The 25800-nt window shown below is 33.5% G+C and overlaps 2 long non-coding RNA genes across 2 annotated transcripts; both read right to left on the bottom strand.

Annotated features, from left to right (window-relative positions):
• Window positions 1–2096: 2096 nt before the first annotated feature.
• LOC127100889 (uncharacterized) lies at window positions 2097–2679 on the bottom strand. The gene is made up of 3 exons (XR_007794527.1): window positions 2551–2679; window positions 2386–2459; window positions 2097–2278 (listed from the first exon to the last, which is right to left on the bottom strand). It is a non-coding gene; the product is annotated as an uncharacterized LOC127100889 (long non-coding RNA).
• Window positions 2680–23297: 20618 nt separating this feature from the next.
• LOC127100888 (uncharacterized) lies at window positions 23298–25303 on the bottom strand. The gene is made up of 2 exons (XR_007794526.1): window positions 24194–25303; window positions 23298–23605 (listed from the first exon to the last, which is right to left on the bottom strand). It is a non-coding gene; the product is annotated as an uncharacterized LOC127100888 (long non-coding RNA).
• Window positions 25304–25800: the final 497 nt, after the last annotated feature.

The following is a 25800-nucleotide window of genomic DNA, read 5'->3' as shown; positions in this document are numbered from 1 at the left end:
ATTGTGCAGTGAAATCTTGCAGCCTAAGTGTAGTTGATTCACTCGAGTGAAGAGTGAAGAAAAAGAGGAGTAATCAATCTAAAAGATTGATTCTTATTCATCAAGATTCGGTTCAGAATTCATCAAGTTTTTGTGAAATTCTTGAGTGGGAATTGGCGAATTTCCAACATTTGGTTTCTAGAGACTATAGCATTGGCTGAGCGATTCTTGGAAGCATAACATGATGAATCATCCGAACGGGTGTTTTCCGGCGAGTCTCCCAATTCTGAAGAATCAAACGAGAATTGGTGTAAGCAGATAAAGATTGTTTTTTGCTATCAAGATATTTGGGATCTTGTGAAGAAGGTAGTGACTCCACTTGCAGAAAATGTGACGGATGAAGAAAAGGCTGCACACAAAGAATTGAAGAAGAAATATTGTAATGCTCTCTTTATAATTCATCAATGTGTTGATTCCAATCATTTTGAAAATCTGAGTGATATTGGTTTAGTGAAAGAAGCATGAGAAATTCTGAAAAAATCGTTTGGAGGTACTAAGAAGGTGAAAGAAATGAGATTACAATGTCACAAAAGAACGCATGAATTGCTTCAGATGGAAGACAACGCAAGCATAACTGACTTTTCCGCTAGGGCTACAAAACTGGTGAATCAAATCAAGGTATGTGGAGAGGTGTTGATATCAAGATCGATTGTTGCAAATATCTTGAGGTCATTAGCTCGAAAGTTCGACCACATGGTAGTAGCCATAGAAGAGTCGGAAGATTTGTCAATAGACAAAGGAAGAGCTTCAAGGGACACTTGAATCTCATGAGCAAAGAATGGTTGAAAAAGCTCCAAGCAGTTGAAGGGTGATGTTGCTTTGCAGGTGCAATCAGCAAGAGAAAGGAAAGGCAAAGGGAAGTGGTTCGACAACAAAGGTAGAGGAGGCTACATCAATTCGACTGGTCGAAATCAGAAAGAAAGAGGTTGGTCGAATCAGAGAAAGTCCTTATACCAAAGCAACCAAAGAGGTGGGGCTGCAGGTAAAGGAATAAGTGGTGGTCGAAAACCTAACAAAAGTCACATTCAGTGTTTCAATTGTCAGAAGTATAGTCACTACCCTAGTGATTGACCTGAAAAACAAAAGAATCAAGAAAATGATGCAAATTTTACAAAGCATGAAGAAGAAAAGATGTTGTTGACGGTCACAACAAGAGATGAAGAAAGATTTTAGGATGAATTGTACTTGGACTCAGGATGCTTATCACACAAGACTAGTAGGAAAGATTGGTTTGTCAACATAAAACCCTAAGATGAAGAACATGTTGAAATTTGAAAAATGACAATACCCTAATAGCTAAAGGTATTGGTGATATTCTAATTATAAGGAAAGATGGTAAGAGGCACTACGCCAAATAAGGGAAAAGAGGGCGCTTATTTTGGCCTATAACAGCGCTTTTAAGCGCCCTCTAATCTGGCGCTGGCATAGGTAAAGACAGCGCTTTGTTCTCCTGGAGAAAGCGCTGTCTAAAGTGGCCACATTATAGTGCGCTTTAAGAAAAAAGCGCCCTCTGGAGTGGTCCATAAAGGGACACCTTAGAGGGCGCTTTCTGGAAAAAGCGCCCTCTAAAGTTGTCAGTGTAAAGTGTTTAGAGGGCGCTTTCTGGAAGAAGCGCCCTCTAAAGTTGTCATTGTAAAGTGTTTAGAGGGCGCTTTCAGGAAAAAGCGCCCTCTAAAGTTGTCAATGTAAAGTGTTTAGAGGGCGCTTTCAGGAAAAAGCGCCCTCTAAAGTTGTCAATGTAAAGTGTTTAGAGGGCGCTTTCTGGACAAAGCGCCCTCTAAAGTGTTAGTTATTTTAAAAAAATTTGTTTGAAAAACAGTGGATATATATTTAATTGGTAACCTGTTCGCATGCTGCAAAAGTGTAAAATTCATATTGATTTCATCCTTTAATCCAATGTTATACACCATTAATCCATTGACATATACAACATGAATCCATTTATATACAACATTAATCCTCCATATATACAACATTAATATATGATTCTTTGATCAACAATATACAACAACATATTCTCAAAGTACTACAATTAAGAGAATAAAACATAGCAACCAACACCCAGTGACCACTGTATCCAAAAGCTGTCTAGTAGTTCTAACCAATACTAAACAAAAACGCCCATCCACCCATGGTGGCAAACATGTTCTGTATATCCAAAAGCTGTCTAGTAGTTCTATCGCACATCCATACAAAATAAGGCTCAACCAAAACAACAAATGGCAGCATAAGTAGTCCCCTGCAAAAAGAACACGTCCAAATGCAAATAACACAGAACTGTCAAAAGGCGATTGAGCAACAAATAGTAAACAATGGCATAAAGTTAAATGACATAGCTAATATTACCTGAATTCCTGCATGGCTGTTAAGGTAAAAATCAAATTCCCTAGGGTGACAAACGCTGGTGTCTACCACGGTTCCTTTGACAATTTAGAACAACAAAATCAGCAAAACATGATAAATTCAAATGATAATATATACCAGCTGCGTTGAGAAATATATTGAAAAAACCTGGCATAATATTTCCACTTCTATCGGTCTCTTTGGGGTTGACAGGAAAGAGACGGGTGTGATGTCTCTTTTGGACCACTACAAAAGTAACTTTAGGTAGATACCCATCCTCTATTGAGACACAAGCCTGATGAAAAAAAATTAAAAATTAAACGCAGAGAATTTAGTGGTGTATTTTATGAACGACAAAGTAACAAGAAATCAACTTTGAGAAGTCCTAAATTCTGCCTACAATACAGGGCTGCAAAGTTGATGCAACAAAAAACATATAACGATATATGGTAAGTACCTGTATCTCCGACCATATTTTTTATTTGCCAACCTTCAAGTCCGGACTTCTCCAATTATCACATGTAATCGGAATATGTTGTCGAACAAGGAAACCAATGTAACTTGCCAACATTGAACCCTTATCTTTTGAAGATAGAATTGATATATGTTTAGATGGACATGTTCCATTGTCGTAGAGGGATACTTTCAAATATCCAGCATCATCATCTACGCGAATGAGGCTTGACGACAATAGAGCATCTCCATCTAAACAAATATCCAGCATCATCATTTTACCTGTAAAAAAGAAAACAATTAAAATCAGATGACAAATGTAAAAACAATTAAAATCATAAAAGTCATTTTACCTGTAATAAAGAAAACAATTAAAATCATTTGACCTGTACCTTTTTCACTAAGTTCTCTTTCTTTTCTTGGTTGGAATATGTTCTACATGTCTCTTAACAACACGGACGGTTGGATTGATCCAAATACCCTCATTATGATCATTTCTAATATATGAATCATTTGATATAATATTCTCATCTTGATCATTTCTGGTAAACGATTCAATCTCAACATCAATATCACCTTGATCTCCAGTGTTTTCATCAATTACTTTGTTGGAAAAAAGAACTATAGACCATTTCGTACTTTTCGGATCATTGACATAGAACACTTGTCTAGCTTGAGAGGCTAGAATAAAAGACTCATCTTTGTATCCCACCCTATTAAGATCCACTTGCAAAAATCCTGACTTATCCATTCGAATGCCGTTATTATTTTCAACCCACTTGCAACCAAATATAGGAATCTGAAACTTCTCATAATCAAACACCCAAATGCGCTCGATAACACCAAAATACGACAGATTTGCAAATTTGGGGTTTAAGTCCTTCACACTTGATATGTGCATTGCTTCAGCTACCACGGTGACACCACTATTCTGCATAGTACTTTTATCATCTTGTTCTTTGGTATAAAATGTGTATCCATTAATCGCGTATGCGCTATAAGAAAAAACATGGAAACTTGGACCATATGCTAAGCATCTCAACCTTTCTGTTATTGAAGCGGGATCTGAATAATACTTTGAACAAATATGATCCTTAAACCAAGGTATAAAACATCGATTGTGCTCTCGTACTATCCAATTTTCATTTCTATTGGGATTTAAACCTCGGAGAACATCCTTGTGAATTTCAACATACGGCTCAACCTCATTCTCATTGTGCAGAACATACAAATGCACTTGATCCCGTTCGACCCTTGATACTGCCACGATTTTATTTCCAATTAGATTTTTTCCTTCTTTCTTTTCGACAAGCTGAGACTTGGGGAGTCCGATTGACTGAACATTAGACAAATATTCAGTACAAAACTCAATCGCTTCTTCAACAATGTATCTTTCAACCATACAACCTTCTGGTCGACTTCGGTTCTTCACGTACCCTTTTAATATTTTCATATAACGTTCAACAGGGTACATCCATCTCATATAAGCTGGTCCACACAATTATGTCTCTTTCACAAGATGAACAACTAGATGTACCATTATGTCAAAAAATGATGGAGGAAAAAACATTTCAAGCTCACACAAAGTAATAACGATTTCTTTTTGCAACATTGGTAAGATCGCAGGATTGATCACCTTACTGCAAATTGACTTGAAGAAAGAACACAACTTAGTTATAGAGCTTCTTACTTTTTCTGGAAGAATAGAACGTATACCTATTGGGAGAAAATGTTCCATTATAACATGGCAATCATGGGTCTTTAAACTCTTTAACTTGAGGTCTTTCATAGACACAAGTCTTCTAATATCTGAAGAGTACCCTTCTGGAACTTTAACTTCACTTAGAAACTTACACAATGTTTTTTTCTCCTTTCTAGATAGAGTATAAGCAGCAGGCGGTAGATATGTTCGTTTTCCTTTCTTCAAGGGTCCTAATTCAGTTCTTATTCCCATCGCTATCAAGTCCTTTCTTGCCTTAAGGCCATCCTTAGACTTTCCTTGTATATTGAGTAACGTGCCAATAACACTTTCAAATACATTTTTTTCAATATGCATAACATCAAGAAAATGTCTCACATACAAGGACTTCCAATACGGCAATTCAAAAAAAACTGACCTCTTCTTCCACCCACTTTTGACAAGTGTGTGGGCAAAAGGCTTGCCAAACTGAGTATCCAAATCTTTCACCTTTTCAAAAATTTGATCACCCGTCAATATAGGTGGAGCTCTGCCTTGTTCTGTCTCTCCATTGAACGCCTTTCTCCATCCACGGTAGTGATGATTTGAATTTAAGAATCTCCGATGACCGAGAAAGACATTCTTCTGACCAAACTCCAAGCGCTTCCAATTTGTTTTATCTTCACAAACAGGACACGCACATTGACCTTTTATGCTATACCCTGATAGATTTCCGTATGCTGGAAAATCATTAATTGTGCCAAACAACATCGCCCTCAAGTTGAAACTTTCTTTCCTATATCCATCATAAACCTCCACACCGGTCTCCCACAAAATCTTTAAATCTTCGATTAAGGGCTTCAAGTACACGTCTATGTCATTCCCTGGTTGTTTAGGTCCAGAAATCAACATAGACAACATCATGTACTTACGCTTCATACATAGCCATGGAGGTAGGTTATAAATCATAATAATCACAGGCCATGTACTGTGTGAGATACTCTGGATACCGTGTGGGTTCATTCCATCAGTAGATAATGCCAAGCGAAGGTTTCTTGATTCTTCTCCAAATTCAGGATAATCATTATCAATTTTCAACCACTGTGGTGAATCTGCCGGATGTCGATACTTTCCATCTATAATTCTTTCATCTGCATGCCAGGTCAAGTGTCTTGAATCGGTTTCACTACGAAACATGCGTCTAAATCTCGGAATAACAGGAAAATACCACAAGACCTTTGCTGGAGACAACTTGTTCTTATATCGCGAGACACCGCATTTAGGACACTCATTTAACGATGCATACTCATTTCGAAACAAAACGCAATCGTTTGGACATGCATGTATCTTATCATAGCTCATGCCAATAGAGCACAACATCTTTTTGGTCTCATATGTTCGATTGGGAAGAACATTATCCTCAGGAAGCATATCTTTCAAAAGGGCTAATAACTCTGTGAAACTTTTATCCGACCACCCATTGCCCGCCTTTAAGTTGTACAACTTTAATACCGCAGACAATCTTGTGAATTTAGTGCAACCATCATACAAAGGTTTCTCTGCATCACTTACCAACCTCTCAAACATTTCGGGACAATCCTTAAGATCTCCTTCAAGTGCTTCTGCAATCTCTTCAACTCGATCACAATCGTATGTATCTGCGCCACTGTAGTTTGAGGCATAGGTCGTACTATCCCCCGGTTCAACATTCTCGTTACTTTTCTCACCATGCAAATTCCAACATGTATAACTTCGATCAATTCCATGCCTCATTAGATGCGATGTCAACTGAACTGCGTCAACCCGTTTCCCATAACAACAACCCAAGCAAGGACATATCATTCTACTGGGGTCTTCGGCGTGCGCAACGGCAAACTTAACGAATTCTGATACCCCATTCTCGTACTCTCTCGACAATCGATTGGAAGACATCCATGTATTATCCATTACTAATTAGAATAAATAAAAAACAATTTCAGAAGAGTTCAAACACATTCGGACCTAGGTTTCTAATGATACTGGTGTTGACACAAAATCAGATGTTCATAGGTCGTATAACCCATTGCATCCGCAATCATGGTCACTAAAAACCAACCGTCAATTTCCTAGTGCATCCGCTATCATGGTCGAAACAAACGTAGAAGGAGGAAACGCGCAGTAATAAGGTAAAATAGAAATTGGGCAAAGCTAAAACAAAGCAATAACATAAAACAGTAATTGGGAAAAGCGTGTACCTTTGATTGGTAGAAGGAGGAAACGCGCATGTAGATCTAACAGAGGTGGAAGGAAAACGCCTCAGAACCCTAACATGAAAAAGAACGCTAATAACAGATAGTGAAATAACAAAACGCGCAGTATGTTATAATTTTAATGTTTACTAAAGGGGACATTAGAGGGCGCTTGTGGAAAAAAAGTGCCCTCTAAAGGGGGCCTAAGAGGGCGCTTATGAAAGCGCTCTCTAAGGCTTTCCAGAAGCGCTTTATAAACTGGAAATGTACATGGACTTAGAGAGCGCTTTTTCAAAAGCGCCCTCTAAGGGTAACCTTAGAGGGCGCTTTCACAAAAGCGCCCTCTATTGTTGTCCCTCCATTTTTTTTTTGGCTTCACTTTAGAGGGCGCTTTGTTACAAAAGCGCCCTCTAAAGGGGGCCTAAGAGGGCGCTTCTAAAAGCGCTCTCTAAGGCTTTCCAAAAGCGCTTTATAAACTGGAAATGCACATGGACTTATAGAGCGCTTTTTTAAAGGCGCCCTCTAAGGGTAACCTTAGAGGGCGCTTTCTAAAAAGCGCCCTGTATTGTTGTCCCTCTATCTCCTCCTTATTTTTTCGCTTCACCTTAGAGGGCGCTTTATTACAAAAGCGCCCTCTAAAGTGCGCTGTCTATTCCAGTTGTTCGCTCCTTATTTTTTCTCTTCACTTTAGAGTGCGCTTTTGTAATAAAGCGCCCTCTAAGGGGCGCTGTCTATTCCAGTTTTTGGTGTAGTGAGGTCATTAATTTCCAATGTATTGTGCATACCAGGCATGAAAAGTAATTTGTTCAGCATAAGGCAGTTGGTCGAAAAGAATTCAAAGTGTTTATCAAAGACAAGATGATGAGATTTCTCGACTCAACTGGAAGGTTAATCTTGAAGGCTCCTATGTCACATAATATAACCTTCAATTTTGAAATTAATGTGATGGAGCACAAGTGTCTTGCAACTGCATCTAGCAAGGATGAACGAATATGGTATTATAGACTTGTTCATCTCAATTTCAAAGACATCAGAGATCTAAAAAGAAGAAATATGGTTTCAGGGTTACCAGAAATCGACATTCCAAATAAAGTATGTGAGGAATTTGTGCAGGAGAAACAACACAAGAATAACTTCAGCTAGGATGCAGGAAGCAAGTCGAAAGCAATCCTCGAAATCGTGTACTTTGATGTATTTGGACCTATCCAGGTGGATTCAATTGGAGGTAACAAATACTTTGTCACATTCATAGATGATTTCAGTCAAAAACTATGGACATACATGATCAAGAAGAAAAGTGAAGTGATTGAGGTATTTTTCAAGTTTAAATCTATGGTCGAAAGAAACAGTAGTCGAAATCTCAAGATTCTGAGGACTGGTGGTGGTGGAGAATATGTGTCGAAAGACTTCAACATGTTATGTGATAAAGAAAGGATTGTGCATGAGGTGGCGCCACCCTATATTCCACAGCAGAATGGAATGGCAGAAAGGAAGAAAAAAACCATTATGAATATGGTGAGAAGTATGTTGAAAGGCAAACATCTATCCAAAAAATTATGGGGAGAATCTGTGTCGACTGCAACATACATCCAAAACAGATGTTCGGCAAAAAGGCTAGAAGAAATCACGCCAGAAAAATGATGGTCTGGTGTCAAGCCTAACTTTAGTCATCTAAAAATATTTGGATATATAGCACATAGACATGTGCATGATCAGTTGAGAAGAAAACTTAATGATAACTCGAGTCAAATGATTCTAATAGGATGTCATTTGATTGGAGGATACAAGTTGTTCGACCTAGTGAACAAGCAAGTAGTGATCAACAGGGATGTGATCAGAGATGAGCTTAAGGAATGGGATTGGACTTAAAATGTAAAGAAGAATGCTGTGAGAATCTTATGTGAAGAACCAGTAAGTAAAGTCGAAAGAGAAGTTAGACAATAAGAAGACAGAGGTCAAGCAAGCACAAGAAGACCTCAAAGAACCAGACACATGCCTGCAAGGTTGCAAGAATGTGTGATTACATTAGATGATGTGGTCAATGATGAAGGTGACCTGGTACATTATGCTTTCTATGCAGATGTTGAACCAGTCAATGCAGCTGAGGCATTGAAGGATTTGAAGTGTGTGAAGCAAAGATTGCAACCAAAGAAGATATGCAGGCAAAATACTCAAGAGATTTGAGATGCAAGATTGCAACCCAACTCCGACTCCAGCTGAGCCCAGATTGCAACTGTCGAAAGAAACAAATGAAGATGATGTCGACCCAACATAGTACAGAAGACTCATTGGATCACTTTGATATCTTTGTCACACAAGGCCTGATCTAGCTTACAATGTAAGAATGGTGAGCAGATTTATGCAGAAGTCAAAGGTATCACACCTAGCAGCGACGAAGATGATACTAAGATATCTCAAAGGAACTCTCAACTATGATATTCTTTTCCCTGTAATTGAGGAAGTAAAATAATGCAAGTTAATAGGATACACCGACTCAAGTTGGCGTAGTGATGTTGAGGATAGAAAATTCACAACTAGCTATGTATTTATGCTAGGTGGTTCACAAATTGCTTAGAGTTCAAGAAAGGAACCAGTAGTGGCATTGACGTCTTGTGAAGTAGAATACATAATTGCTTCCCTCTGTGCATGTCAAGCAACGTGGATGGTGAATTTGGTCTAAGAGATTACAAGGAAGAATCATGGAGCAATTACCATGAAGATCGACAACATGTCTGCTATCAATCTGGCGAAGAATCCGATAGCGCATGGATGAAGCAAGCACATCGAAATGAAGTTTCATTATCTTCGAGAGCAAGTAGCAGAAGCGGAGCTGAACTTGGAACACTGCAAAACTGAGAACCAGATTGCACTCATCATGACAAAAGGAGTGCAAGTCAAAGTGTTCAAGAAGTTAAGGTCTATGATGAATATATATAGCTTAGACACAATGAATTAGATAGTGGATTGATTTTTAATTCTTTGTGTCGAAGCAGGTTGCTCGTCAGAAGCAAGGAAGCGTCGAACTATGTAAATGTCGAAATGTCGAAGCATGTTGCTCGATATAGATTTCGACATAGGCTTGTTTGTTTTAAAAGTTAGTTTATTAGAGATTGCTTGAGGTACAAGAAATCTCAATCTATAAATAAGGAGGTCCCCTATCATTATTTGTAACACAAGTGTGTAAATAAAACTTCTTCTGTTTGAAGTGCAGAGAGAAACTCTGCAGAATTTCTACTTCTTCTTCTTCGAAAACTCTAATCTTCCTTTCTTCCCCAATTCATTTCTATTTCCTTTTCATTATCAATTGTGCAACGAAAACTTGCAACCTAAGTGTGATTGTTTCAATCGAATGAAGAGTGAAGAACAAGAGGAGTAATCAATCAGATAGATTGATTCTTATTTATTAAGATTTAGTTCATAATTCATCAATTTTTTATGAAATTCTTGAGTGGGAATTGACAAATTTCCAACACGTACAATAGACTTTGATACCATGTTAGAATTTAACATAAATCATTCATATAAAATCGACTTATAAAATAAAAGATATTATTCTATATAAACTTTTTAAAGAGGTTGAAATCTTTTCGATAAAAATAAACAAAGTTTCTTGATAATTTCTCTTAATAACAAAGTCTGTTAATAATTATTCTAATTAGAATTTAGATTCGAAAATTTTGAACATGTGTTCTTAACATAATATCATTAACTAAATGGTTTAAGTATATATTTAATATAACAATAATTAAAGATGTATAATTTAAACGGATAAGAAAAGAGACCGGAGTGTAGTTTTCTAGAAATAATTAGTTTATATGAAATAGCGACGTGCCCCAAAATGTTGAATAACATGATACTAGTTGTGGAGCCAAACAACAATGTAGAAAAATTCATAATTAGAATGCGCAAGCATGTGCTTAGAATAAGACCCATGGAATTTAATTTTTCTAAGAAATTTTCTTAGATCTGGATCTTTGGTCAACCTAGACTACAAAACAGTAACTAGATATAATGTAAATGTCATGGACTATATTTACAGGTTAAATACTATATTGACTATTAGCTCACTTTTACACTATTTACTCCTAACTCCCAAGACCTTCAATGACTATTTGTTGAATTAAATAAATATAAGATACAATAGTAAGAAAATAAATATTTATCTTATGATTTGTTACTTTACATATAATAGAAAAGAAGATATAATTACTTTATTATACTATGTAATTTTAATGTTATGGTGTGTGATTGTTAAAAAAATATGCGGTCACCCTATTAAAGAAGATTTGTCATGTTTTCGGTTGTTTTCGGTTGATGGTGATTTTTTTTCCATCTTTGTGAAACCCTTTTAGATTGGTCGCCAACATCTCCATCTCGTTTATGGTAAGAAAATTTTACTTCATACTTATTTTCATATCTCTATCATTTTACTCTGACATGTTTTAAATCAATTTACAATTTCACATTTTATTATTGATTTGAGATTTCTAAAAATTATATTCTTTCATATTTGCACCGAAAGACTTTGAAAATGATTTTCGATATATATCTTTTTTATTATCGGATGATTTTACGAAAGATATCTAATTTATACATAAATTAATTTCGGAAGACTTACTAAAAGAGTTCTGATTTTTGTATGAAAAAATATATTGTATTAGAACACTTTTTATATATGTTCCGATTTATATGTTTGTGTAGATCGGAACACTTGTAAACAAGATATCCGATTCATATTTTTTATGTACCGGAACACTTTTATCAAGATGTCCGGTTTGCTTTGTAAAATTTATTTTTTTTACAAAAAAATTTATGTTGCGGATATGGAAATTCTCAAATATGCGTAGATACTTCTGATATTTTTTCAACAACTCAAAGATTTGGTATACGAGAAGAGATGATAAGGTGGATTAAAGAGGTTGAAATCTGAAATAAAGTAACTGTTATTATCACATGTTCAGATATGAAACATGTATTTGCAATACAAAATGTGGGAAATACAAGGATACTGACAGTGGAACACAAAGTGCAACAAAAAAAATATGGATGTCCATTTAAAATCAGGTCGACTCCGACGAAAGATGAGTCTGGATAAAAGGTTGATGTAAAATGTGGAGTTCATAAACATTGTTTACCTGATATATTAGAAAGTCATTCCTTTGTTATTAGGTTGGCCACAGATGAGAAACAACGTGTTGTTGATTTGACAAAGAGACATGTTCCACCGAGACACATATTGTTTTTCTTGCAAGAGCGAGATCTGGAGAATGTCACTCGAATCACCCAAATATATAAGCATAAGAGTATGATAGAAAAAGAGATAAGAGGTCTTAGAATTGAGATACAACATGTGTTTAAGCTTATAGAGGACGCATGCTATGTTTATTATAGTAGAAAAAGAGATGACTCGAGATATATTGTTGGCTCATCTAGATTCAATTAAGTTCTTGAATATATTTTATATCCAAACTGACGTATACATCTGTCAGGCAAGTATGGAACAACTGTGTCACCCCACTTCAGACACTCCTTGTACAAACATAACTCATCAAATTGCGCCATACTCCATGATTCTCGAATGGGCACCATATGACGTAGGTAGGTATTAGCTCGTCCAAAATAGTTCGCAAGTCATCCATCTTCACGACTCCTTGCTTATAGGATCATCTCATCGCTCGAGGAAGACCACAATTATCAATTGGTTTTCAATTCTCTCCTCTTTTTTCAAGTGTTGGAAAATACTCATGAATCCAGCACTGTTACAAAATTAATACTATTAATAAACGAAATAAAATTAATTAAAATATAATAAACCAAATCAAAATAAATATTTGTAGGAGAGTAGGATATCCATCGAGTTGCTTGCAACTGAACATGGAAGCATCTCTGAGATATTTGTAGATGGTAACTAACGCAGTTACTCCCCGACTGTATCCCAAACATCTCTCCAAATCTATAAATAGTAAGAGATATCGTGTCTCGACAAGCATAAAGGTCTTGTCACAAAAATTGTGGAACCTATAAACATCCGCATATACGCTCTAGTCGCACAAGACATCTAGAAACAACTTTATGATCTTTGAATAAATTCTATAACCACTCCAACTTATAGTAAGAACTCCTGCAACTACGGACATGTCCTAGTGCCTCATTATGTAAAAATTATTATAACACATAATATATCTTCAACTAACACAGGCTCCCAGTACACACACACACTTCAAAATAAATATTTAACTACATCTCACAACGCCCTAATACAAGAGTATATGAGAACAAAGAAAGTCAAATACAAGTTTAAAGTGTTTTTGACTGGTGCATCTTGGAATGAAGAACTTGAATCCTATATATAGTCTTGGACTCCCTCTTCCTTCACAAAATTAAACGATGTGGGATTTCAAAGAACTTGTATCCTATATATAGCCTTGAACTCCCTCTTATTCACAAAACTAAGCGATGCATGACTTCATCAACATGTATATTTTCAACCAACTCCAAAAATCTCCACCTTGATTGAAAATAATACATAAATTTTCATTGTCTTCACCGACAATCATACTCCACCATAATGAGTATAGTCACTTGAAGCTACACCACTCCAAGAACTTTCACATTATCTTCACCGACAAACATAGTCTTAAAAATCATCATACTCTCTCATGAAAAATATATTTCACTTGAAGATAAACCATTTTAAAAACTTTACATTGTCATCACCGACAATCATATACTTTATCATGAAGAATAAATTTTACTTGAAGCTAAGTCCCTCCAAGAATTTCACATTGCCTTCATCGACAATCATAGTTTTAAAAAACTACCACACTCCATCTAAAGAAGAGTATACTTCACTTGAAGCTAAATCACTTCAAGAATTTTCACATGTCGAAAACCAGGTTGAAACTTTATAGTGTAACTTCCTTGTTGGCAAGAAGTTCTTCAACCACCGACATAATCTTGCACCTTGTGTAATCTTAATTGTATCAACACATCTTTGACTTGAACATTCCATAAGTCAAAATTAATTCTTCCATCAATTTTCTCTAGTCCAAACTGCATAGCGGAATTTTTTACTGCAGCTCAACAACTCTTTCATAATATTACCCTTCTTTTCTGATGTGGAAGATAAAAAAAACTTCAACCATAAAGGATATTAAGAACACTTATCCCCGGATCGAACTAAAAGCTTTGATACTAGTTGTTGGGAATAAACAAACAAAGCATAGAGAAAAAAGAAGAACACAATCACAACACAAGAACATAGCGCAGAAACTCCAAAATTGGAGAAAAAATCACGGTTGTTATCATTAGACAACCAAAGAATAACATTATGTGAAAATTATTATAACACATAATATACCCTCAACTAACTCAGGCTCCCAGTACCCCACACCCTCCAAAAAAATATTTAGTGCATCTTGGAATGAAGAACTTGAATCATATATATAACATTGGACTTCTTCTTCCTTCACAAAACTAAGCAATGTGGAACTTCAAAGAACTTGTATCCTATATATAGTCTTGAACTCTCTCTTCATTCACAAAATTAAGTGATGTGAGACTTCTCCAACATGTATATTTTCAACCAACTCCAACAATAATAATATAAAGTTTTAAAATTTATAATTATATGGACCTAACGGACTATTCGCGACCCATACGAGATAGCACCAATGGGTAGCGGGTTTTTAGGGTCGGGTGAAAAATGTCCTAAAAATCCAAACTTTAATTTTAAGGCTTAAACCCTATGATTTTTCGGGTTTGACGGGGCAGCCCATATGAACTAGTCAATTTTGACGGCTCTAGTATATGGTTCACACGAGCTTAAATACATTTTTAATATGAAATTTATAGTTGGGTTTTTAGACGATTTTACTTCGTTCGTCATGTTCGCGTTCGAGTAGGTTGTATTTATTTAAATCAATCTCTTTCTAGTATGTTGTGTTTCTGCCGCCATGTTAAAAGAGTTGTGTTGGATCTAATTTTGTCATTTTCTTTGATGTCTTTTAATTTTTTGAATTGGTTCAAAATCTATTGAAATATGTAGATTTCAAAGATTTGATTGTGCTCTTCGCGCTAGAGTATTTTGAGATGTTTTTAAATTCTCTTCAAGTTTTTGTGATTAAATTTTGATTGATTAGGTGGTTTTGATTTCATTGTTATTGTCATAGTGAAAATTTATAAGTGAAAGAATTCACTCACTCATCTATCCCCTTAAGGTTTGGGGGGAATATGTAGTATGTCTTTCACAAAGGTGTTGCTCTAAAAACAGAAGTCTCACAATGTTTGATGTTTTCTAGTGAAAAAATTCTTCCAACACATGGTATCATTAGCCTTTGGTTCGAGAAAGGGATTGACTTACTTGTATAGAAAGTCAACGACGTCAAAAGGGTGGTGAGTAAGAAACGTTTCGTTGAAGAATGTCAACGACGTCACTAGAATGTCAAACATATTAACATGACACCTCTGATAACTCTTTACCGCATATTCGCATAACAAAATCTATAGTTAGATTAAAAGTAATTATCATATAGATCATGTCTATAAAATTCAGTATCAATAAGAAATCATTTAACATATCAACAAGATACATAAAAACTAATGTATTTCAAATAATGAAAATCGTTAATTTTTATTATTTTCTTTAACATATTTGATTGATGTGAAATTTTATAGACATGATCTATATGATAATATCTTTCAATCCAATGGTGGATTTTGTTATACGAACATAGGATGAAGTAGGACTGTTCAAAAAAACCATTAACCGAACTGAACCGTTTAAACCGAACTGGAGTGAGGTTAAAATAACTGAACCGTTATGTTTGGTTAGTGAACCGAACCATATTGCATAAACAATTCTAGAACCGAATTATATGCTAAGTAAACCGAACTGAAATTGGAATCGAACCGAACCGAAATTAAAAATAAAAAATAAAAACAAGTTTTATTTTATTTTAAATCGAAAACAAATTTAACGGTTCCGTTCTTTACCGAATGTTTCGATTTAACAAAAATTATCTTCTAACAATTCGGTATGGTTCGGCATTTTAAAACGGTATATCAAACCAATAATTTTGATTCAGTTTGGTTCTTAATAAATTAAAACGGTTTGGTTTTTGTTTGAGTGAATTTTAAATATAATTTGATTTGGTTTGGTTTGATTTTTTGATTAAATTGAACCATGAACAATCCTAGAGTAAAGAGTTGTCGAATATATCATGTAACTAAATTTAACATGTTTGTATCATTTGATCGTGATTCATATATATATATATATATATATATATATATATATATATATATATATATATATATATATATATATATATATATATATATATATATATATATTACAAAATGGAGATGATTATGAAGTAGTAGTCGACCCATCCACTGTTTTTCCATCTATGTCAACAGTAAGCTTAGCATAATTTTGGCATATTAGGCTCATATCCAAGGAAATTTTGGACAAGAGAATACCGAAAGTTATTTAAGATATTCCAACCAAAGAAAGAAAACTTAAAAGAGAAATTAAGTCACAAAAAGAAAGCTACAAAGTTATTAGCTTGAAGTCAAATAATCTTATGTGCTCCCCCACTTTTTAAGATTAAAGTAAATTTGATTGAATAAAATCAGTTGAGAATTTAATTCAAAAATAATAAATTAATTGGAATAAAAAATCATATTTACCCAAAAAAAATTCAAAGAGACAGCCACCAATTTTTGTCAGATTTTATAGTCAAGAAAGCAATGGAACACTAGTTGATTCTCACCCATTAACAAATAAAGACAAAATAAAAAAAAACACCTTGTGGTTGAAATTGAACCAATCCACTTGTTTCATCATCTCAAGCATGTGTTGAGAATTATGACCACAGAGATTTGAATTCAATGGATTAATTGTCTATATATGGGTGCTGTAATTAATTGGACATAGACATTCGTGTGAACATGCCATTGAGAAAATTAAATTAATTCAGTGACTGTCAAATAATTACTATAGTTTGTTGAATGTGCAACGAATTTTGTTTAGCTTCATTAATTTGGTCATGGTCCATCATTGAGTCTCAAAAATAATGATGCACTTTCTTCCAATTTTCTGACTTTTTTTTATTTTCTTTATTCTAGACAATTAATTGTGTAAAATTTAACAATTTATTTTTATTTCTCAAAATATTTGTCTTTTTTAAAACTTAATATATAGCCTTGAGTCTGGATTTGAATTCGAAAATTGGAGAAGAGTATAGAACGCAAATCTTCACCAACCAATAGGCCAATTCTTGAGGGTTTTTCTCACAATATTAATTGACTTAAACTTGTTAACAACAGAATGTAATACTTTTAAAATGAACCATTGTGATTGAAAAAAGATCATAACAATGCTAATTCAAATTGATGTATTTTTAAAAATAACAAATATAAATTTAATTTAGAGTACTATATCATTTTAAAGAAATTCAAACATGTAATTATTTGCTTTAAGTATGAGTATTTATTAGTTTGGACAAATCTAAATCTAATTGTAATTATGATGATTGAGTTGTGATTTTTTTAATTCTGATAAAAATCAAACTATATCAAAGGAATCTGCATCGAATTTTTAAAATTTTATCAGCGAGTTCGTCTAACCGAACAAACTATAATTAGTTTGTAGAATTAACTCATCGTGAAAACTAATATAAGTTATTCAATTTCAAAAAGAAGAAAATAATATTTGTTACATTCACGAAAATAAATAAAACTTTATATTATTATGAAAATTTATTTGATGGAAATTAAATATTTTTAAAAACATTTTTGCATTTTTGTTTATTGTGTGTCCGATCAATTCAACTTGGATATTATTGCAAAAATGTGCAAATTCAACCAAAATCAACCCATATATTTTTGATCAATTTGGACACCGAATTCTCTCAAAATCAAACCAAACCAGTTCATGAACACCCATAATTTTAAGATTTAAGATGTCTATTATCCGGGCCGATCCAATCAACCCCTTATTACACAATCTCAATTTTTTTAAATATCATTGAAATAATTTTTAATATATATATATATATATATATATATATATATATATATATATATATATATATATATATATATATATATATATATATATATATATATATATATATATATATATATATATATATCAATGTTTGACTTAGTGGTGGAGGATTGGGTCTTGAGAGTGTGTTCCTCTCAATGTCTCAAGTTTGAATTCTATCTGATATAATCGATCTTTGTTGGATCAGTTCATATGAAGATTTGCTCTGCCTTTAAACGGGACCTCTAATGGACGGTGATATTATCTTGAATCAGACTGTCGCAAAGTCTTTAAACAAATAAAATTTAATTTAGAATTGAAATGTTTTAAAATGTAACAATATGATTATGTTTAAAATAAAATTTTATATTAATAATAAGAGAATATTGAGAAATATAAAATTAAAAAGATGTATTTATTTAGTTTTAAAATATGAGAATAAGGATTAATGAATTTATCAATAAAGTTTATATGTTAGTATGTTGTTGCTTGTTTAGCTGCCTCTCAAAAAACCTATTTTGATATTAATCTTTTAAACTAATAAACGTGATCGTATAAGATGTGTTCTTAGTCTTTTTACACTTGGGAAAGACAAAAGTTGCAAATGTTTGGTTTAATGTGTATTAAGTTGATATATTTAAAAATATAATGATGGAAAATAACTAAAAGTAACTTTAAAATAGCGTTGGTCAAATAAATAATATAATAAAGAGTTAAGAACTTTTAACCTTTCTTTGTGTTCGGATTAATTGACAATTTCCTGGTTGAAGAAATTATACACCACTAACACTGAGTCAAAGACTATATAAATGATTCAAATTCTTCGTTATAAAATACAATAGTAAAAAACACTTTAAATTTATATTTTACTTTTTTTATTCTTTTATATTTTTGTATTAGAATGTTGTGAGATATAGTTAAATATTTATTTTGAGGTGTATGTGTATTAGGGGTCTGAATGGTTAAGGGTAAATTATGTGTTGCAGTAATTCTCACACTGTGTTATTCGTTGGTTGTCATTTGACAACATTCGTGGTTTTTCCCTATGATTTTGGAATTTCCACGTTATATTCTCGTGTTGTAATTGTGTTTATCTTTTTTTCTATGCATTTGTTTTTCCCAATGAATGATATTAGAGTTTTTGGTTTGATACGGGGACCGGGGATATGATTTTTTAGTATGCTATGTGGTTGTAGCTTTGTCTGATCTTATCAGGAAAAAAATAGTGTTGTGAAAGAGTTATTGAGTTGCAGTCAAAAGTTTCGATGTGTAGTTTGGGCTACAGAAAATTGATTGAGGAATTGTTTTTGACCTGTGGATAGTTCAAGTCAAAGATGTGTTGATACAATCAAAATTACACAAGTTGTGAGATTATGTCAACTGTTGAAGAGCTTCATACCAACATGGAAGTTGCACCATAGGTTTTCAATCTGATTTCCGACATGAGGAAATTCTTGAAGAAGTTTACCTTCAAGTGAAGTATACTCTTCTTTAAATGGAGTATGATGGTTTTAAACTAGGGATATCAATGAAGACAATGTGAAAGTTCCTAAAGTGGTGTAGCTTCAAGTAACTATACTCTTTATGGTGGAGTATGATTGTCGGGGAAGACAATGAAAGCTAATGTATTATTTTCAATCAAGGTGGAAATTGTTGTGGTTGGTTAAAAATATACATGTTGAAGAAGTCTCACATCGCTTAGTTTTATAAAGAAAAAGGGAGTCGAAAGCTATATAAAAGATTCAAGTTTTTCGTTACAAGATGAACCACTCAAAAGCACTTTAAGCTTGTATTTAACTTTCTTTGTTCTCATATACTATTCTAATAGACTGCTGTGAGATGTAGCTAAATATTTGCTATGGAGGGTGTGGGTGTAATGGGGTTTGGGGTGGTTGAGGATTAATTACATGTTATTATTTGACAACGGTCGTGATTTTTTCTCCGATTTTGGAGTTTTTCACGTTATATCTTTGTGTTTTGATAGTGTTCCTCTTTTTCTCTATGCATTTGTTTTTTTCAACATTTTGGCTTAATGGAATCATATGGAGAAGAGCGGTATGAAGGATGGAATTTAGTGGTATTATATTATTTGAATAGTTTAAAATGATATGAGCATAGTATAATGGAGTGGTGTAGATTTCATTATACTCCATCACTTATCATCATATTTATTTTCCTTCGATTTGCGCAGAATGAAGAATATGTCTTGTTTCTCCTCAAAATTTCCAAACGATGGAATAGAAACTTCATTCCGCTTCGCTCCATTTCTCTACATCCAACCCCATTCCATTTTATTTCCCTATGTTTATTTTATGATATTCAAACATAACCATAAAGTCCAAATAATTGTACAACATGTTACACTATCTAAGCACATAAACGCAATTATATAATCAAGTTATATCTTTAATTATTCTTAATTATTGGAATTTTAGATCAACTTTCTCTCATTTAAATTTGTATTATTGAGTCTAAAATTTTATCTTTCATGTTTTTTTTTAAAATATTATCTTTTTATCTTTACACAAATAAATTATTTACTTAGAAAAATATTCAATTAAAGAATATAATTAATCTTAGTGGAAACAATAAGTTTTAAGTATTATTTTAAGAGATTACTTACTCATACAATAAGTTTTTAAGTCTTTAGTGGAGATAGAATAACTTTGAAATTTTAAGTATTTTTTTAAAGAGATTAATTGTTATTTTTTTCTACTATATTTTTTTATAAGAGAAAGAAAATATTGAGTGGTGAAGAGAAATAAAATATGTTTCGAATTTGTAACAAATTAGAACGTTACAAAGTAGTAGAAAAGTCGACAAAAGATGCAGAGCCATGAGGGAGATCTAGCGGAAGCAATGAAAGACGTAGGGCGCGGAATCTCTGGTCCAGTTGGAGGTGGTCGGAAGATCCTATGCTCTGGTGGTGGCTCTCCAAAAGAGTCTGGTCAGGCATAGGTGGTGCGTGCCCATCAGTGGTGGCCAGGTCTGACTACAGTTCGGGTCCACCTGGGTCGAGGTTGACTCGATCACCCCACATGTATTAATAACAAGCATTTTCTTCATGTTTATTAACTTAATTTTAGAGTGTGTAGTGTCATTTTACATCCCTTTTATTGCAATAAGATGGCCATTTATACTGTGTTACAGTCATTAAGCGATTGGTATCGATTTCGAAGAGAAACTAACAAAAGGCAAGGAAAAAGAAAGAATCATCATCCATGACGGGTGGGTCATCATCATCCATGACGCTCGTCGTGGAATCAAATTTCGCATTTGAAAATTATGACTGGAAAGTCATCATCTTCTATGACGCGAATCATACATTTTCCTGGTTTTTCTCTGGCGGTTGCAACATTTTTTCTGGACAGTTTTCATCAGTTCCTGCATATTTTTTAGTAATTCCAATAGCTACTTAGTTCATCTAGACTTATAAAAGCGCGTGGGGGAATCAATTTCAAGGGATCCAAGCTTTTATTTTCACTAAGTTTATGTTAAAAAAATCTGCATTTTACCACTTTTATGCAAGTTTCTTAGTTTAATTCTTGTTGCATTTTCCATTTAAATTGTTGTTGTACCTCTCGGATTAAAGCCTCTATTTGGGGAACGATTTATTTTAGTATTATTTACTTCATTTCCAGGTTCCATTCTACTATTTTTATAATGAAATCATTATATGATTGTGTTGTTTTTCCGTTTACAATGTCTGAGTAATTTACTTAGAGTCTGAAATATGAGGATTGTCATATCGACAGATCTCGTATAAATCGTGTAATATCTATTATAACGAGAATGATTTATTTTGTTTTGTAATGTATGTTTTAAAAGAAAATGTGTTTGCTACAAATGTAGAAACACCTAGATACCGTTTATGCGCTGAAAGGGTGAAAATGGTATCTGACGCAAGAGTTCAAATGATTGGTTCTAATATTTGCGAAAGCAATTCATAATTGATCAAGAGATTAAATAACTTTTTGTTTTGCAATTCCTATTTTTAAAAAGAAGAAAAGAAGATTTGCTTCATCATTTCATCTTCCGCTTAGTGAGATGTCTTTCACACTCGATAATATGTTGTATTTGCTACATCTTCCGATCGGGGGAAACTTCTAGATCATGGGAGGATTGGAAAAGAAGAGGCATTCGAGATGATGGTAGACTATCTGAGAGTTGACCCAGCAGATGTGATGGCGGAGATGGATAGAACCAGAGGGGCTCATGCTAGGTTTGAATTCCTGAAAAAGGTATATACATATGAGCTCTAGATAGCAGACCAGGCTAGAGGTGATGACGAGCAGGTGGGACTCCATAAAGAGTATGATATTGCAATTTTTTCGTTCAAAAATTGAAGTTTGGATGGTTTGCAACTTTCTCCTTAAAAATTACAATTGTAAGGAAGGGTTTGTAATTTTGTCCTTATAAAAAATCACAAAGCTAAATTATGATTTGTTTTTTAGTTTTTGTTAGAATTTTTTTGCTTATTTTTCTTTTTTGTGGGTATGCTTCCGCGTGCGTAGAATTTTTTCCCCAACAACTGGTATCAAAGCTAAGGTTCTGATTAAGGGAGGACGGAAGAATAAAAAAAATTATAACCAAGCGAAAAAGGAAGAGTAACAAAAAAATTTGATCAAGGGAGGAAGAAGACAAAAAAAAATGATGAGTAATAATTTTACAAATGTGGCTAATTGTTATAACTATAATGATCATTTTGAAGATGAAGTTAAAGACATAGTGAAGATATGAAAGACTTTGGATGAAGGGAGGATTTGTTTGATTAAATAGTATATTCATTCAAATCCCACATCGGATAGTAGGGAGAAAATATAACTTAAGTATTAATATAAATAGAGATAGTTAGTTTTAATTTTCAAAATAACAACAAAATATAGTCTTTTGGGTGTATTGGAGATTTGAGTAATTGTGTGTCTAGATAATGTTTTCTATTTTTCCGTTCAAAAATAGTTTGTTGAGATGATTTTCTATTTTTCTGCTCAAAAATAGTTTCTTGAGAGGGTTTGCAATTTTCCCGTCCAAAAATTGTAGTTGAGAGAGGGTTTACAATTTTTATGTCCAAAAATGATAATTGAGAAAGGGTTTATATTTCGTTCAAAAATTGTAATTGAGAGAGAGTTTGCAATTTTTCTATTCAAAAATTGCAGTTTGGAGGGTTTGTAATTTTCTCCTTAAAAATTGTAATTGTAAGGGAGGGTTTGTTATTGTGTTCTTGTAAAAAATTACAAGTTGAATTATGATTTTATGAGTTTTTGTTGAAAATTTTTGTTTCTTTTTCTTTTTTATGGGTATGCTTTCGCGCGCTTAGATATTTTTTTTTCCAACAAAGACACCCCCACAAGCTGGACTATGGAGGTTGAGGAGATCAGACTTGGAAATGTGTGTGTCAAAAGCTGGTTTCTATAGCGGTTTTGTGCGAAAATCAGCAATCTGGATTCTGGTGTGTATTGGGAATAGTTTGATGATTCCTACTTCAATCTTTTCACGAGTAACGTGATAATTAATTTCTATTTGCTTCGATCATTCATGAAAGGAAGGATTATGCGCCAGGTAAATTACAGAATTTTTGTCATAGTAAACAGGGGTTGGTTGATATAATGAGTGATTCAAGTCTTTAAATAAATTCTGTAGCCATTGTATTTCGTAAGTCAAGCTTGCCAACGCCCGATATTCCACTTCAGAGCTACTCCTAGAAATTGTGTGTTGCTTCTTTGATTTCCATGAGATGAGAGGAGGAGCCAAGGAAAACTACATATCATGTGATTGATTTTCTAGAAATGGTGCAAGTTGCCCAATCAGAATCTGCAAAACCAGATAAAAGTAAATTAATGATGATGGAATAAAAAAGACCTGTTGTTGGGGCAGTTTTTAAATATTGTAAAACATACAAAACAACCTTTAGGTTAGAAACATATTGGCTAAGTTGCTGAACAAAAAAGGATATGTCAGGTCGAGTAGTTGTTAAATATAAAAGTCGACCAATAAGTCTTCTGTATTGAGTTTCATCCCCATAAGGAGGAGAATTTGTACCAGCAAGCTTAAGAGAAAGGCCATATAGGGTTTTGGAGGGCTTGGTAGAAAGTTGTCTGGAATCTTCCAAAAGATCTAATGTGTATTTTCTTTGATTAATTAGAATGCCTTCGGAAGATCGAGCAACTTCAATGCCAAGAAAATACTAAAAGGTTCCCTAAATCTTTGATTTTAAAACAATCATGAAGGAAAGATTTGACAAAAGAAATTTCAGCAAAGTCATTTCCAACCAAGACTATATCATCGACATAAATAACCAAGGCAGTAAAAGAATAATTGTGATTGTTAGTGAATAAAAAATAATCAGCAAGAGAGTGTTTATAACATATGGAAAGCAAAGAATCAGACGGCTTAGCATACCATTGTCTTCTAGCTTGTTTGAGTCCATAAATGAACTTTTGTAGCTTATAGACTTAGTTTCTAGTGGAGACAAAATCAGATAAAATAAGACCTTTAGGTAAGATCATGTACACTTCTTCGTGTAAATCTCCATGCAGAAAAGCGTTAGTTACATATAAGTGTTCTAAAAACCAACCTTTAATAGAAGTTAAAGCAAAGAGAGATCTTATCGTTGTTAGCTTTACAATCGGAGAAAAAGTGTCGAAATAATCTATACCTTCAACCTGAGTAGCCTTTTGAGACGAGGCATACTTTATAACGTTCTATAGAGTCATTTGCAATCTATTTGCTTTTTGTTAGGTGGTAAATCAACGATGGACCAATTGTTGGTGGAACTTAAGGCAACTAATTCAACTTTCATGGTATTGTTCTAGCAAGCAATTGGATTAAGAAGCTTGTTTGTAGGATTTTGGTTTAGTAGTAGAGGATACAGAGAGGCAAAAAAAATTATAGGTAGGAGAGCAATTATGATAGCTTAGGACAGAGGAGATAGGATAGGGGGTGACGAGAATGAGCGTAGGGTTTTCATTTGGGTGTATGTAGTAAGGATTTGATGGGTTGGTGGAGAAATAAAGGTAGTTTTGTTCGGCCATTTTGTATGTGAAGGCAAATGATGTCAGAAGATGAAGATTTGGAGAAGTTTTTGGGTTATGGAATAAGGGTTTCAGGTAAATTTTGAAGAATTGGGGTGAAAAGGATGAAGATTTTGAAGATATGTTTACAAGGAGATGAACTTATGGAGATAATTGGAAAAAAAAGGAAAATTGGATGATTTTTGAATAAATCTTAATGGAGTTTTTTTGTATGATTCTTTGATGAATCTAGAACAAAATAGTGTTAGGAAGAGAGAGTTTAGTTAGGAGAGAGACAGGAATTAGGGAAATGAACTTATTTTGTTGTTTCTAAGTAGATGATGGAAAAAGAAGATAAGGTGAAATCTATATGAACGAATTGAATGGAGACCGTTAAAAATGTGATATAAAGGAACACATGCAAAAGGACCCATTCTGAGAGAAGCAAAGAAAGGGAGCAACGTGTAAAAGGAGACCTTAGAAAATAAGAAGATTATAAAATTGCTATTACTACGATATTGATAATGTTATTAAGAATATATATGATATATTTATAGGATTTAATTGAAATACACAGATAATGTAAAAGGGTTTTACACCGTCAGTTAATCTTAAAAGTTGGATATTGAAATAAGTTTGACTTTTATTTAAAAAATCTATAAAGTAATACAAACGGATGATGTTGATGAATCGTCAGTGTAAAAAGATTTACACTGACAGTGTATAAGAGTTAATCTCATATTTATATATACGACTAAATAACAAATTTTCTTAATTAGTAGGAAAGCTGATAAAAACTAATTATCATAAAATAAACTAAGTTAGAAAAATAAAAATAATAATTAAAATATATTAATCTGTAACAAAAAAGTGTGTATTGCGCGTAAGATATAGTATGCATTTTCTTTTTATATCAAAAGATACATGCAACGTTGAAAACGTTTATAATAGTATACGTGAAAACAAATAAAGAGGAGACCCACATGTAGGACACTC

The sequence above is a fragment of the Lathyrus oleraceus genome, chromosome 7, assembly GCF_024323335.1.
Source record: "Lathyrus oleraceus cultivar Zhongwan6 chromosome 7, CAAS_Psat_ZW6_1.0, whole genome shotgun sequence".
Taxonomy (NCBI): Eukaryota; Viridiplantae; Streptophyta; class Magnoliopsida; order Fabales; family Fabaceae; genus Lathyrus; species Lathyrus oleraceus.
Note: the sequence above shows the minus strand (reverse complement) of the source record. Positions and strands in the feature narration are given on the sequence as shown.